This window comes from Oncorhynchus gorbuscha, linkage group LG21 (assembly GCF_021184085.1).
Source record: "Oncorhynchus gorbuscha isolate QuinsamMale2020 ecotype Even-year linkage group LG21, OgorEven_v1.0, whole genome shotgun sequence".
NCBI classification, from domain to species: Eukaryota; Metazoa; Chordata; class Actinopteri; order Salmoniformes; family Salmonidae; genus Oncorhynchus; species Oncorhynchus gorbuscha.
The window spans coordinates 26,425,867-26,441,170 of record NC_060193.1 but is presented as its reverse complement, the minus strand read 5'-3'; the positions used below and the strand labels follow the sequence as shown (position 1 = coordinate 26,441,170).

General features: G+C 42.6%; 1 protein-coding gene and 1 long non-coding RNA gene across 4 annotated transcripts in view; both read right to left on the bottom strand.

Moving 5' to 3' along the window:
- Positions 1–15,304, bottom strand: part of LOC124007950 (endothelial zinc finger protein induced by tumor necrosis factor alpha-like) — a 64,899-nt gene that overhangs the window by 24,313 nt on the left and 25,282 nt on the right. The window lies entirely within an intron of this gene.
- Positions 8,569–13,756, bottom strand: LOC124007951. The gene is made up of 3 exons (XR_006834042.1): positions 13,703–13,756; positions 8,761–8,857; positions 8,569–8,660 (listed from the first exon to the last, which is right to left on the bottom strand). It is a non-coding gene; the product is annotated as an uncharacterized LOC124007951 (long non-coding RNA).

The window sequence follows — 15,304 nt, the reverse complement described above, 5'->3', positions numbered from 1 at the left end:
GCCCCAGAGTAAAAAAGCTCACTCAAACTCAATTGAAGGCCTGGATCACTTCAGGCGAGCGATGCTACAAGTGTGCCCGTAGCCATAAGGTGGAGACCTGCACATTGAGGAAACCCTGCAACCGCTGTAAAGAAATACATCTCACCGTGTTGCATGATCTATTTCCCAAGCAAAGAAGGAGCAGAGTATGCTCATGGTAGGAGCTGCAAAGGAGCTGTATCTCGACCAGCAGAACCGGTCTCCAAGGGTCATGTTGAAGGTGGTCAAGGTCACTCTGCAAAGTGAAGGGAGAAGCATTGATACATTCGCCGTTCTAGATGATGGGTCAGAAAGAACAATCATTCTCACAGCGGCCACCCGTCAGCTTAACCTGGAAGGGACCCCCGAGACCCTTAATCTCAGAACGGTGCGACACGATATTATCCAAATGAAAGGCTCTGCTGTAACCTTCAGCATTTCACCTTCAGGAAACAGGGGCGTGGCCTATAACATCACCAATGCCTTCACGGCAGATGGCTTGAATCTCGCAGAGCACTCCTGCCCGGTAAGTGTTCTACAGAAACAATATCCTCATCTACGAGGATTGCCTCTTCCTAACCTGGCCAGAGTAGCACCACTTATCCTGATTGGGTCAGACCACCCACATCTCGTCACCCCGACTGAGCCTATACGAGCTGGACCAGAAGGAGGACCCATTGCTGTCCATACATCCTTGGGTTGGGCTGTGCAAGGTCCATCCCATCTACTTCTCTCCACCCAAGCTGTACAGTCACAGCAAGTCCTCTTCACCAGAAGCAATCCAGATGCAGCCACTGACCTCCTTCGGAATGTTGAGATGCTATGGAAGATGGACACCTTCTCCAACCGGAAGCTACAGGAGGTCACTCGCTCGAAAAATGACTCCTATGCATTAGACCTCCTGGAGAAGAGCACCACCACCACTGAAATGGATGGAGTTCGCAGGTATGCAACCCCACTGCTACGGGTGCCCAACCATCCTCCTCTGGCAACCACGACACGGGCTGTACTCTCACTACTGCGTGGAACAGAGCGACGCCTGGTGAAGAATCCTGAGCTTGTAGAAGTTCATAACCGAGAGATTCATAACCTTATGGAGGCAGGCCACACCCATGTCTCCTTTGTCATGGCCAGGTCCAGGGTCGCACCCAAGAAGCAGTTGTCAATGCCTAGGCTGGAACTCAGTGCTGCCCTTTCCGGAGCCCAGTTGGCCTCTACCTTGCGAGCCGAGCTCACCTTGTCAATCCAACGGGTCATCTACTGGAGTGATTCGACCACTGTATTGACCTGGCTCAAGTCGGAGTCCTGCAGGCATAAGGTGTTCGTCGGAACTCGCATCGCTGAAATCCAAGACCTAACAGAAGTCCAGGACTGGAGGTATGTTGATAGCATGAACAATCCTGCTGATGACATTACTAGAGGTAAAACCCTTAAGGAATGGGCTAAACCCCATCGCTGGAGCTTGGGACCACCATTCTTGTCCCAACCAGAGAACGAGTGGCCGACAGCCCCCAGGCGTGCGGCCCCTCCGCAACCAACTGAAGCTCATGAGTTAAGGAAGTCCGCCCAATGCTACAGTATTTCTACGGAACCAACAACGGCTCTCCCTGACCTAACACAATCCCAAACACTGCCGGATCTGATCACAGCCACAAACCAGACCTCAGATGGGGTGGCTTTATACCTACCTCCCTCGCGGCAGAGACACTACTCCTCCAGCAAGCACAAGCAGTTAGCTTCCCTGAGGAGTTAAAAGCTCTGAAAGCCGGTAGGGAAGTGGCTAAGGGCAGCCGTCTTCTCTCTCTTGCCCCAGAATATGATCCAATCCTTGGAGTGATCAGAGTTGGAGGAGGCTGCGCCAAGCGGAGGTTTTGGACCCAGATGCTATCCACCCAATTATCCTCGACTCCAGACACCCTCTTACCAGGCTCCTCATCAAGAGTTATGATGAGCGGCTTCTCCACCCAGGGCCAGAGAGGGTCTATGGGGAGATGAGGCGGAAGTACTGGATAATTGGAGGACGAGGAGCCATTCGTAAGCACCAATACGCCTGCGTAGAATGTCAGAGATGGCGGGCCGGAGCTACGGTGCCCAAAATGGCAGATTTACCCCCTGCTCGCTTGCGCCTCCTTAAACCACCCTTCTGGTCAACAGGAGTAGATTGCTTCGGCCCCTTGATGATCAAGTTAGGTCGTCGTGTGGAAAAGCGCTGGGGCATTCTATTCAAGTGTATGACAACCAGATGTGTCCACCTGGACCTACTGGAGAGTTTGGATACGGAAGCCTTCCTCATGGCCCTACGGCGGTTTATCTCCCGACGGGGGGAAACCCTACGAGATCCTGGCTGACAGAGGTACGAACTTCAAGGCAGGAGAAGCCAGGTTAGAGGAAGCCTTCCAAGCCATGGAACCCAGCCTCCAGGATCAGCTGATGGACCAACAAAAAAAGAAGAACCGGACATATATCCGGCCAGTTGCCCGACTGATTCCTCTCCCTGAGATGACAGAGGATGGGGAGCAATGAGCCTTTTTGAGGAATGTGGAAATTAACAAATTTCCGGGGTGGCTGTAGAAAAGGCCCATGGAGTTGGTGGAATACTCCTTTAATTAATTGCCATTTACTCAGCTGGGCCAGGGGCGCTTTAATTAGGTCAGGTGGAAATGTCCAACAGATCTCAACTCCATAAAAGGAGGAAATTGCCATTGCCTGATCTCGCTGCTTTCTCTTCCCTAAATCCATCTGATCCAGAAGTTCTGTGCGTCCATGAATCCACGTAAGTCCACCGACTCTTACCTTTCATCTGAATGATCTGTGGTGATCGGGAGAGTGGGCCATTCAGTTATTGTTTATAGTTATCACCGCGGAGTGCGGCTTGGAGCGCACGCTTCAAACATATTGTGCAATGTGAATTGTTAATAATGACTGCTATGATTTTGATCTTTGATTATGAATTTGATTGTATACATGTTATTTGTTTCCTTTGTGATGCAGCACAGACTACCAGTAAATATACCACTTTATGGTTAAAGGAATTCCTGCCTCAGTCTCATACATTCCTCTGTCACCTGACACGTGACCACCTGTTCACCTTCACTGTCAGTCATCCTACCTGTCCAGCAACCCACACAGATTCCACTAATCTTTCACAATGATAGATGACTTTGCTTATGATGCGCACCCCTCAAAATAATACAAAAGTGCACTGGACTTGAAAAAAATGATACAGATGTAACCATGTGCCATTTAATGTATTATCTGACCAGCATGAGAGCTCCCAAATCAAAATTCCATGTGCATTCCACAGGTCACGTTTATAAGTGAGTGTTATTTTTTTTATCAAGATGAGGAAAAGTTGCCGGTTGGGAACCACTGGTTTAGACAAATCACCTTAGTCAAACTATAGATCTAACGAGCATCACTATCTTCACCAACATAGTCCTGTACAGAGCTCAACGTCCCTCAAGACCAGGAGTCTCAAACTCATTTTCTTCAGGGGCCACATTCTGTCTTCGATGAGGTCCAGAGGGCCACACCACAAATGTAATATTACCTTGCTGTGTAATTCTGCAATAACAGTACTCCTGTATCAATACGTTATGAAATGTTTGACCGTACATGACTGACAAGCTTTCATTTCAGTGACTGAGTGGGCAGGATACAGTGAATACATATGTGTGTTTACCTAATATATGGTGTTGAAAAGCTACCACCTTGAGAAATAAAGTAACCAATGACATTAATATTACGAGAAATCATATTGCGCTGTCTTTAAATGCCTCGCTATCACAAAATAGCCAATTATCTTGCTACTATGAGAAAGTTATTACAATGCAAGTCAACTTTAAATGAAATAAAAAATATAATTTTTATGGCCCGGGAATCATAATGTTGTTCCAAAATGTGTGTTCTTAGAACATGATACACTGTGGCTACGGCAACTCCTGTCCAACAAGGAGTGGTGGAACATAGTCTTTCTTCCTTTCCTTCTTTCTTGCTACACTTGGTGACTTGTGGTGGGCCGTACTGATATTACACACTGAAACCCGTACATTTGTGGCTGTTCCCGATGAACCCGCTGATGTACTTTCAGGTTGCCGCTTTCAGTGAATCTCCTATCGCACATTTTACACTGGTAAGGTTTCTCTCCTGTATGAATTCGCATGTGTCTGCTAAGGTCGCTGTGGGACGTGAAGCATTTGTCGCACTGTGTGCAGGAGAACGGCCGCTCACCCGTGTGGATCCTCCGATGTATTGTGAGATCGTAACATCTTCTAAACCTCTTTCCACAATGCTCACAGCTTTTGGGGCGTTCATCCGTGTGTGTTCGTGAGTGTACCAACAAGGCACCTGAAGTACTGAAACTCTTTCCACAAACGGTACATAAGAACGGCTTCTCACCTCTATGCCACCGGAGGTGACCTATCAGTATTTGATGTTGAATAAATCCCTTCCCACATATAGAACAGACAAAAGGTCGCTCCCCGGTGTGGGTGCGTACATGTGATTGTAAAGTTCCCGCAGACCTAAAGCCTCTGCCACAATGTGAGCAAACATATGGCCTTTCTCCAGTGTGAACTCGATGGTGTTGTTTTAGAGCCACCTTTGTTTTATATCTCTTCTCACACTGGTCACAATGGAAGGGCTTCGCCTCAGAGTGAACGGTTTCGTGTCGTCTCAGTTCATATGAACATTTGTGACCCTTCCCACACTGGGAGCAGATGTACCTGTTCTTCCTGGTCTTCTTGGCCGAGGAGCTTTCTGTCTCACTGACAGGCAGGACGTTGTTCTCAGCTCCAGCTTCTCCAGAGTCCACGATCCCACTGTCCTCCTTTGGATGGTTCTTCTTGATGTGCTTCTGAAGGGTGAGCCATCTCCTGTTGGAGAACTGGCACTGTGAGCAGGAAAAGCCCTGGGACTGGGAGGGCTTGGCTTTAGCGTGTCCTGCAGGTAGAAAACAGTCCTTATTGTCACCCTCCTGTGTTGAGTTCAAAGTTCCATTGCAGATTGTTGTCAGTAGCCGATGTGGCGATAATATAAAGATTTAGATTTTATTCATGCAGAAATCTGTGCAATTATAGAATCTGTGCACTAAATAGACCAAAACTAGTGGAGCTGTGCATTAAGAAATGCTTCAAATAAAAGTGACTAACGACTAGGGCTGTGGCGGTCACAAAATTGTCAGCTGATGATTGTCAAGTAAATAAAGTCTTATTAATCCATATAATATAGCCTACACCTTCACAATAAATGCATGATTTATTTTAGACAGGTCTAAAGAAACATGATATGAAGAAAATGTAGTCTATTTCAGAAGAACAGAATAGCATACCGAGTTGTCCTTATGTTAGGTCCTGATGTGGCTATGCTATTAGGATATTCCTTCACATTATAAGCGCAGTAATGCGCACATGGTAGTACGCTATAAGCGCGAATGTTGCATTAGCAGAAACACACCATTATCAAAAGTGACTGCAAATGAAATTATGCATGTACTGACTTTATTATAAAAATGCATTTTTAAATGGTGAAAATTATCTTCCCCAAATTTGAAACTCACGTGCTGCTTCTGTCTGCCAGTTAGGGTCAGTTAAGTGATAGGCTAATATTATCACCCATCAGAATATTCTTGATTTAATCTTGTCTTCACATATAATAAATAATATATGTGTGAAATTTGTTTTGATTTAGAATGGACCATTATCATGCACCTGTATCGAAAAAGCACATGTCATCTATGCACTTAAATAGCAAATGGAGGACGCTTTTCGCGTCCTCCATTTGGTTCATTTTCATCCCAGCCAGGTAGGCTATACTCTTGTTGTGAATATATGCAATTAGCATTATATTAGGAAAGTGGAGAAATAAAAATAGTAGGCCTAACCTATAGAAAGTTGATGGGATCCTCTTTTTAGTAGAGGCCATCACTATTTTCTTGAGCAATTACATAGCCTATAGAAATGTTGCGCAACATGAGCTCATGGAGTGTTTGATTAGATTTTTGATTAGATTTGCATTGATGTCAGGGTGATTAGAGGGATAATAGAGTGCTAAGTACAAGGCATATAGCAAGTTTGGTAGGCTACTAATGACCAGCAGCAGCATCAGAGCTTGGAGAAGCCTAATTACCGTGACTAAGCGGTCACGTGGAACCTTCATGACTCGTGACAGCCGATGTGGCGGTAATACGGTCACCGCAACAGCCCTACTACTGACCCCACTCTACTACTGGACAAAGTAATCAACTTCACCAACTCAGTTCGCCAGTGTATGGATGTATGCAATGTATTCCGCCCTGAATTTCCTTACCATTGATGGCCACTAATGATGGCTGTTTCTGCTGCCCAGAATTCCCAGAGGATTCCCCAGCCTCTTCCAGTCTTTCAGCGCCCTCATCACTTCCCTCACTGGCATCTTGGTCCTCCCCACTGACTTCTTGCTGTCCCTCCTCGCCACTCTCCTGTTCTTTCGGTCCTTCAGCCTCTTCCTTCTCTCCCTTTCTCCTCACATCGCTCTCGTTCTTCACCGTGTCTTCTTCTATGCCTCTTTTGGTATGTTTAGACTTCAGTGAGGGAGCGAGGAAGGACAACGTGGACAGGATGTTATCAGAGTCATAGAACAAAAAATCTGGAAGAGAAACCACGTTTACATCCACAGTTTTTATGAAAGTCATACCATATATAAAATGTAAAATCAGGACAGCTCTTTTTTTTTTATAAAGGACATAGATAATTTGTTTGTTTGACATGGTGGGAGTTTTGGTGCACAATGTAATATGGGAGAAATGTCTATGCACAAAAATTGATATAGTAACCACCAAATCGAAGTAAACTTGGTCATGTGATATGGTGTGTGGTCTTCCCACTACAACTCGGGAAACCATGCAGTTTATTAAGCAACATATTAAATAAATGAACTTCACAGGGTGATGAAAATGCTCAGTGCTGAGCTTGATGCTCCTTTCCAATAAATATAGGTGGTGACATGGTCGATGTTAAGCTGCCATTAAACAAATATTCCTTGCTCTTAAGCATAATATTCTCATGTAGACTAGCCTACCTGCACCTGCGAGCTGTTGTCTGGCACATTTGTGACAAAACTATCGGTGATGTTGAATGCGATGGAAACACATTGAACTTTAGATGTTTAATCGGTACATGAAAACCAAAAGTATAGTGTGTGTGCACTGCATCATCACCCACTGACTTGTATATCCACATTAACACAGTTTGGTGGAAACACCACATTTTCTTTATGCAGATTTTTGAATATTCACATGAAAATCTGTCACCAATTGGATGGAAACCTAGCCAGAGAGAGAATCCAAATAATTCCACATTCTCTTTCAGGAGAATCCCCTACAGGTATTTCACCCAGAGGTTAACAAGTTCAAGTAGATCACCTGAGGGATCCTAACCTTTTTTTAGGTGCCCCAGATTTCTATGATGCTGCAGCAGTGTTTTCAGATGCTCAGGATCAGAGAAAGACTGCTGACACTCTTCCAGGTCAGTAGGGGTCAGGTTGAGAATGGATGCTGTCTGAGAGGGAGAGAAGAATAAGTATGTCTGCAGAACAGAGAAAAGTGCTGTCCAATCCCAGATGACCCCTAGCCCCTACCCAGTTGACACTTATCGATGTTTATTCATTCATGGAAGGTTGTCAAGTATACAAATGAACATCAACATGTTTTAGATGATCTAATAGGATGGAGATGGAGTCAGTACCCGTGTAAAGCTGAGCACTGGCATCATCTCCTCCAGTCTGTCAAAGAACTGCCACACCAGTATCTGTAGCGCTGTACTGTACAGGGAACACCTCCTTTAACACAGAGGTAGAAGGGAGAGTCATGTGGTTTTAGCCAAGGCACATGTAGTAATTTAAACGTATTCAATATTCGCCTTGGGGTCATTCTAGTCGAGGGATGGGCAGCTTTATTGGGGGTGGGGGAAACTAAAAATCTGAACTCATCAGGGGCCGCAGTTGCTTGCGAGTCTGCGTACCCACATGTGCATACCCCCACAACCACATTTTGAGCAAAACATTTTAGCAGCCACCCTCTGACAGCAGGGAGACATTTTTTCTTTATTTTAGATTTAATTTTGTGCAATTTTACACATTTTGCCATGGGGCGGAGAGAATATTTAGCAATTTTATAACTAATTTCCTGCAATTCAACACATTTTGTCATAGGATGGAGAGAAATGTTTGCAGTTTTTAATAAGATATCTGGGTGAGACTGACGAACATAATCAATGGGTGCCCCTCAGCTGGTAATTGGACCATTATTACCAAGTTTAGGTAGCTGGCCACTAAAAAAATGTTAACTGACATGGGCTAATTGAGTGTCTATCAGTGAATGACGTAAGAGAAAATCTGTTAATGAACAACCCAATTTCGAAATTGCACCTTGTGTATTCTACTATTTTAAATCTGAACAGTAAGTTCAGACCCGGACTGAGTTGACAAAAAAATTACAATCGAGTTGCCCATCCCTGTTCTAGTCCTTAGAAGGTGGGATTTGTAACATCTAGATGTGAAATATTATCTCACCTGAAAAAATGTTGCCTCTTTGTTGAGTCTTCTAGCAGAGTTTGGACCAGATCCATAAAGTTATCATTTGAGGCCTCCACATATCTGTCTTTGCTCTGAATAAGTCAATCACACACAAAACAACTGTAACCATCTACAATGAGAAATAGGTAAAGCAGACTTGCCATTAATAGACTGGTATTTCAGGTTACTTACCCCTTTACGTGTTGTGCATGAATGGATTCTGTCCAGGTGGGGCTGGATGGTTTTGTAGCCAGCTGGGTTAGACTCCACACCACAATTCAAGAACCAGCTGAAACAGGAGGCATATACTGTTATAGCTATGAACAAATTATTACTGACCAAAAATATAAAAAGCAACATGTAAAGTGTTGGTCCCATGTTTCATGAGCAGAAATAAAAGATACCAGAAATGTTCCACACGCACAAAAAAACATATTTTTCTCAAATTTGTTTATCTCCTGTTAGTGAGCATTTCTCCCGTGCCAAGATAATCCATCCACCTGACAGGTTTGGCATTTCAAGAAGCTGATTAAACAGCATGATCATTACACAGGTGCATCTTGTGCTGGGACAATAAAAGGCCACACTAAAATGTGCTATTTTGTCACACAACACAATTCCACAGATGTCTCAAGTTGAGAGAGTGTGCAATTGGCATGCTGATTGCAGGAATGTCCACCAGAGCTGTTGCCAGAGAATTGAATGTTCATCCTTCTACCATAAGCCGCCTCTAATGTCGTTTTAGAGAATTTGGCAGTACGTCCGTCCGGCCTCACAACCGCAGACCACGTGTAACCAGGCCAGCCCAGGACCTCCATATCCATCTTCACCTGCGGGATCATCGACTAGAGTATAGGAACACTGGACAATTCTCAGAAAGTTGCAACCATGAAATATAGTTATTTGATGCACTAAGTAAGTAAATTATTGGCAGGAGTGTTTAAACTAGACCAGCTACCAGGAAAGCTGATGAAATGGTGAGTTTGCAGAACCAAGAATTTCTGCACAAACTTTCAGAAACCATCTCAGGGAAGCTCATATGAGTCTTCATCATCCTCAACAGGGTCTTGACCTGACTGCAGTTTGGCATCATAACCGACTTCAGTGGCCAAATGCTCACCTTCGATGGCCACTGGCACGCTGGAGAAGTGTGCTCTTCACGGAATGTACAGATACCATGCCGAGATCCCGAGGCCCATTGTCGTGTCATTCATCCACCGCCATCACCTCATATTTCAGCATGAAAATGCACAGCCCCATGTCAGAAGGATCGGTACACAATTCTGGGAAGCTGAAAATGCCAGATATGTCACCAACTGAGCATGTTTGGGAGGCTCTGGATCGACGTGTACGACAGAGTGTTCCAGTTCCTGCCAATATCCAGCAACTTCGCACAGTCAGTCATTACTTTACACAATTTCACTCATATCTGCAGTGCATTTCAATTAAAAATTTAACCGTTTCATAATTACAGTACAACTGCGTTTTTGGAGATGTGAATTAAATATTTGAATTGTAATTGTGATGTTTCAGCGGAGCGGTGAGTGTGTAATTGTGCACTACTTACGCATTCAGGCGGTCTGCAATACTTTGCCACGCTTTTTCTCTTTGCTTTATCACTGTGGCGGTGTTGCCTTTCTTCTTAATTATATCTTTTACCTCCTCGTATGCCTCCATGAGGATTTGTGCTTCCGACGGGGAAAAGTACGCGGCTCTAGTTGCCATGGTAAATCAGTTAATCTGTGGCGGGGTCTATTTGAGTGAGCCGTGAGCGCGCACCTATCCAGGATTGGTTTCACCTGGTTTAATGAATCCGTGTCTGCTCATCCTGGCTTGGTCTTTGTGCAACCAATTAAGCCTGGACGCACATGTTTTGGCTTCATTGAGCTCAGCTGAGTCATTTATCCCGGATGTCTTAATTCTACTTTTGTGCAACAGGCCCCGGTACTGCGTAAATTATAAGTGGACTGATAAGTAGGACACGTGACATCAAGGAAACGTTGAGAAACCACTTTCGGAGTTTTTAAAATTATTTTTTTAACAACAAATCAATACACAAAGCACATGAGGGAACACAAGCATACATAGATTAAACAATGGACAATCGAGCTAGGGGGTACAATATCACATTACAATTACACAAGGACCTTAAGGGACATGCATATACATACAATTCTAACAGGTTTTTTTGTTAGAGCTTTTAAAATACAGTTCAATTTATTTTTGTAGGGTACGAAAATGTGGTTTTGTTTGTAAATGTACATTTGTGTATATGAAATTTGGCCAAAAGAATGAAATTGCATACATGTTTCAGCTTATTTCTATTGTATGTAAAGAATCCAAACAGTACATCTCTCCACAATAGTGTAAAGTCTTCAGAAATGTGTTCAATTATAAACCTACTGATGTCTTGCCACAGTTTTCTTACATGCATACAATGCCAAAAAAGATGCAACACTGTTTCTGGGTGGTCGTTACAAAAGGAGCCATTTGAATTGATGTTTTCCTTAAACTTCTTCATATAGTGGTTGGCAGGATAATATTTATGAATAATTTTAAAGGAAACTTCCTTAATTTTGTTAACAAGTAGGTATGTGTGTGGCAAGTCTCACCGCGTCTCTCTCGCCATTGAATACAGGCGGTTGACGTCAACTACCAAATATTCATAAAATGATTACAATAATGAGATGTATCCACCAATCCAAAGAAAGTGCCACTTTGTGGACAATGACTCTCTCGTTATTAGGGCGGAGAGACGTATCGCAGTCTATCCATAATCTATCATGAAAAGTAAACCACTGGAGGCAGGCATAAACCTATAGGAAAAACGGAGGTACATCTCAATAGTTTAGCCTTCCTCTCGATAGCTTCTTGCCTCGCTTTTATCGTTATGAAGTTGTCATGTGCATATGTTTTTCCATTCATGTTTTAATACCAGCAAACCTTTCCTGTACGCTTAGGGTAAAACTTTTCCATACAAAAAAAATATTGCCGTTTTGAAAACTGCAGTGTAAATGCAGTTGGCTGTGGTATTTTGGATGCAGTAATTGCAGAATATTGAACAGCAGTTATGCTGCACGGTAACTCCAGTTATTCTGCAATCTTTTTTCGTAAGGGTTATTATAGAATAGGTAGCATTTTTTTAGACTTCAAAATATTGAATAATAATAGGTAGGGGATAATCAATGAGGGGCTGTGTGTTCTCTGGAAAATAATGCACAATGTGGAAGGTGTGTTCCAGGACGCGCTAGCCTCCTTCCATGGAGTTGCATTATTTTCCAGAGAACGCATAGAGCCCCGAGTTGATTATCCCTTTTATACCATGGCTATAATTTAATACATGTACCGCTAGAAATGTGTTAATTTACTGGTAGAAATGTTTTCAACATCCACTGAAGTAGCTATCAAATTGACTAGATATCAACAATAGTTGCCTTGGTAAACAGACTTGCTAGTTTCGCTAACTAAACCATCAGTCCAAGCTTGCTTATATCAAAATCAAATTCAACAATGCTAATGTTTTCAATTCAATTTTTGCTTTCAAAAGTAGCTCAAACATGGAACATTTAAGAATGAACTATAGTCATTGAATTCTACCGTGAAATGCTCTAGAATGCCCTTCAATCAGTGGTATAAAGTATTTAAGTAAAACATAATTTAAAGTACTACTTGAGTACTACTGCTTCTGCCAACTTACTTTAATACGTTCTTAAAGAAAATAATGTACTTTTTACTCCATACATTTCCCCCTAACACCCAAAAGTACTCGTTACATTTTGACAGGAAAACGGTCCAATTCACACACTTACCATGAGAACAATCCCTGGTCATCACTACTGCATCTGATCTGGCAGACTCACTAAACAAATGCTTAGTTTGTAAATTATGTCTGAGTGTTGGTGTGCCCCTGCTATCTGTCTAAAAAAAAATTGTGCAGTCTGTTTTGTTTTACTTTAACTCAATTATGGCAATTTAGTACTTTTTCCACCACTGCCTTCAAGCCAATCAGAAATTAGTATTCAACAATGCCATGATAGAATGCATGAGAAGCCGGTGTTTGGAGGATATATAGGCACGGTGTTATTACGTCCGAGACGAAGTCGAGGGGCAGCAAACCGTGCCAATATATTCTCCAAACACGGGCTTTAATGTCATTATCAAGGGTTACCAAAATATTCAAATAATGATTGACATTTTTATTTAAAAAAATTTTTTGAATTCATTCATACCATTTCACCCTTCCATGAGATTACAGTCCTGACACATCTAGGGTTGCTTCCCATGCCGGATGGTCGTTCATTCTATCGGTACGTTTGCCAGAGACGGACCCAGTCATTAAGTCTCTGTTCTGTATCTATGTCGTTTGTTCTAAATGTTCTGTTGCCATACTGTTTGGCAATGTTCTTATCCCTTGCTTCCTAGCTAGCCAACTACGGCGAATTTACGGTCAAACATTACAGCCAGAATAACAGCTAAGTAGCCACATTTGCATTTGTTTGAGCGGTTTTCTAGTGATATTTGATAATGATGCGTGATTTTACCTGGCATAGAAAATGTGCTCCGATGAGCTAGCCAACAACACAGCTAACACAATCACTTCAAACGGAAGCTGGGAAGACTGCAAACTAGCTGCATTTCGTTTTCGATTGACATTTCTTTGTATATATCCATTTAAAAAAAGTCTGATTCATGATTGACTGGCTGAGAAAAGCTGCCTGCATGTCTCATCCTGACTCCCGACCACTACACATGCCTAACCAGTTATCATTTAACAAGTGTCGTATCAATTTGAGGTTTGTCGAAGTCGGTAAGGAAAAGAGTCTGTTCTACTCATGAATTCAGAAAGTATTCAGACCCCTTCACTTGTCCTGCATTGTTATGTTACAGCCTTATTCTAAAATGGATTAAATAACAAATCCTCAATCTACACACAAAAGCCCTTAAAAAGCGAAAACAGGTTGACATTTTTTGCAAATTTATTTAAAAAATATATACCTTATTTACTTCAGTATTCAGACCCTTTTAAAAAAAAACTTTAACTAGGCAAGTCAGTTAGAAAAATACTTATTTTCATTGACAGCCTAGGAACAGTGGGTTAAGTGCCTTGTTCAGGGGCACAATGACAGATTTTTACCTTGTCTGGTCGGGGATTCGATCTTGCAACCTTTCAGTTACTTGTCCAATGCTCTAATCACTAGGCTACCTGCTGCCCTTTGCTATGAGACTGGAAATTGAGTTCAGGTGCATCCTGTTTCCGTTGATCATCCTTGATGTTTCTAGAACTTTGATTCAATTTATTTGAAAATTATATGATTAAATTAATTTGACATGATTTGGAAAGGCACATCTGTCTGTACAAGGTCCCACAGTTGACAGTGCACGTCAGAGTAAAAACCAAGCCATGAGGCCGAAAGAATTGTCTGTAGAGCTCCGAGACAGGATTGTGTCGAGGCACAGATCTGGGGAAGGGTACAAAAACAATTCTGCAGCATTGAAGGTCCTCAAGAACACAGTGGCCTCCATCATTCTTAAATGGAAGCCGTTTGGAACCACCAAGACTCGTCCTAGAGCTGGCTGCCCGTCCAAACTGAGCAATCAGGAGAGAAAGGCCTTGGTCAAGGAGGTGACCAGGTCACTCTGACAGAGTTCCTCTGTGGAGATGGTTGTCCTTCTGGAAGGTTCAAGATTGAACTCTTTGGCATGAATGCCAAGTGTCACATCTGGAGGAAACCTGGCACCATCCCCACGGTGAAGCATGGTGGTGGCAGCATCATGCTGTGAGGATGTTTTTCAGCGGCAGGGACTGGGAGACTAGTCAGGATCAAGGGAAAGATGAACGGAGTACTGAGAGATCCTTGATGAAAACCTGTTCAGGACCTCAGACTGGGTTGAAGGTTCAGCTTCAATACATATGCAAAAATGTCTAAACCTGTTTTTGCTTTTCATTATGGCGTAGTGTGTGTGTAGATTGAGAAACATTATTTAATCCATGGCTGTAAAGTATCAAAAAGTTGTAGAAAGTGAAGGGGTCTGAATATTTTCCTAATGCACTATACATCCAAAACCACTCAGTGGTTTTGAATTCAACACATTCTTTATGAATTACATCTGCATGCTGCTTTGCTTGCATGCTTTCAGATTTTTTGTTCTCCCTCATATTGTAGGAACACTTTTGAAGGGGTCTGAACAGTGTGTTTTCATGGACTTTCCTGAGTATGAAAGGTCAGGTGAGCATTGGTGTCATTTAGAATTAACCACAGATAGGTTTTGCTGCACCAATTAAGGAACATACAAATGGAAAATATTTATATATATTCGGGAAATATAACGGAAATTGCCCGTTACATAATGTTGCATCAGGCTTTCAAAATGTGTGGGTGAATATTTTTTAAATGGACATTTTAAAAACCAATCTGAACAATACATGGACCTATGTGTAGTTCATTCAAATTACATTTGAGGGTGCATGCTCCACAGCTCATAAAGACTGTGCTCACAGAATGTTTCATATTTTGCAGATACTGTGACATTGTGGGTCTAATCGAGACCAATATGTAATGAAATCACATTGCTGTTGCAAATAGAAATATGTTCAACAACTGACATTTTCAGATATTATTTTGACAAACACACTTTGGTGCTTACAATTCATTCTCTGTTGTCATAGATTTGGTGGGCACCGTCATGTGATCTTTGTGATATGACTTTAATCATGTACTGATGAAACTCACTTTAT